The sequence below is a fragment of the Galeopterus variegatus genome, unplaced genomic scaffold (assembly GCF_000696425.1).
Source record: "Galeopterus variegatus unplaced genomic scaffold, G_variegatus-3.0.2 Scaffold7033, whole genome shotgun sequence".
Lineage (NCBI taxonomy): Eukaryota > Metazoa > Chordata > Mammalia > Dermoptera > Cynocephalidae > Galeopterus > Galeopterus variegatus.
In genome coordinates, this window is record NW_007733144.1 from 90676 (window position 1) to 92565 (window position 1890).

Genomic DNA, 1890 nt, shown 5'->3' on the forward strand with positions numbered 1-1890 from the left:
CCACCCTCCTCTCCCCCTCCTGGCCTATCAGCAGCCACACATTTTCCCTTCCTAAAAATATCATGCCCCGTGTGTCCCCTGGCCTGACCCTGACATTAACACGGCTCCTCGTGCCCCCACACGCCTGTCCTCAGCCCCAGCTGGGCTCTGCGGGCCACTTCCTTTTCCAAGGCCTAGATGGGCTTGAGACCTATAGTGGTGAGTCAGTCACAGGATAGCTTCGCTCTGGTGACCGGGATTCTCAGCGTGACACCGGGAGAGCCGCCGTTAGTGCTCTACAGCAGCCTGGGCTGGGAGGGGGGACACCCTATGGACCCCCCTTTCTATGGGTACAGGAAAAAAATTATTCTGGCCCCTGTTCAAACAGGTGAGGCAGACTTTGTTCTGGGGGACTGATCCTGCGGGGGTTGCAGTAGGGGACAGAGGATGGGCTCAACCCTGGACGTGGCAGGAAAGAGTGGGCACTTGCAGCCCAGGAACGGAGTGACAGGGAGGATGGGGCAAGGGAAGGGCTGGGAGAGAAGACAGTTCTTGCCAACTCATCTAAGGGGATTCCTTTTTGTGTGTGTGTGTGTGGCTGGTCAGGGATGGAACTCTGGACCTTGGTGTCATCAGCACCACACTCTAACCAGCTGAGCTGATGACTCTGAAGGAGTTTTTGTTTTAAGTGGATAATAATCATTGATAATATCTACTACATTATGAATTAAAACTGAAAATAATTTAAAACATTCATGAACATTTAAAAATAATACCAACTATTACAAGTTAACATACATGTGATTTTTTTTTTTTTTTAAAGATGACCGGTAAGGGGATCTTAACCCTTGACTTGATGTTGTCAGCTCCATGCTCACCAGTGAGCAAACCGGCCATCCCTATGTGGGGTCTGAACCCGTGGCCTTGGTGTTATCAGCACCGCACTCTACGGAGAGAGCCACGGGCCGGCCCCAATGTGATTATTTTTTAATGAAAAATAATTTTTTCCAAAAACAATTTAAAAAGGTAAAAGTGTTAATAATAACAATATGGTAGTTAATGTCATAATATAATCAACAAAAGTGTTATCATTTTTTAAACAAAAAAAACTTAGGAGGTGGACCTGATCACTATTTAGAACGGGGCTGGCCGGTTCGCTAAATGGTTAGAGCACGGTGTTATAACATCAAGGTCAGGGGTTTGGGTCCCTGGACCAGCCAGCCACCAAGGAAAGAAAAAAAAAATTAAAACTTTTGTACATCAAAAGACATTATCAAGAAAGTGAAAAGACAATGTGAAAGATGCTGAAATCACAGGCTTCCTTGTCTGAGATGAGAACTGTTTCCAAAGGCTTCTCTAAAACCCATCAGAAACCCCTCGTGTGCTTCATGTGCTTATTACAACTCCTGCTTTGCGTGTATGCACAGGTTTCTGTGACAAGGCTTATCACTAGACCTTCTTTAGAACTGCAGTAATTCAAGGGCTGGCCGGTGGCTCACTCGGCAGAGTGCGGTGCTGATAACACCAAGGCCACGGGTTCGGATCCCATATAGGGATGGCCGGTTAGCTCACTGGGTGAGCGTGGTGCTGACAACACCAAGTCAAGGGTCGAGATCTCCTTACTGGTCATCTTTAAAAAAAAAGAACTGCAGTAATTCAGGTCAGAGGCTCCAAGGAACCTCTTGCCCAGTAACAGCATCTCAGCAGATGAACTGACAGCAAATCTGACTTTGAGCCTCTGAAACCAAAGAATTGTTTCTAAGCAGCTTACACAAACCTCACCCTTTTTGCTAATAAAAGCCTTGTCTTACCTTCTCTCACCAAATGCACTTGTGGTTTGTAATGGTAGACACTCTGGATTATAATCCAATTTTCTATTCCTGAATAAACTCAACATGTTTGGAAATATAT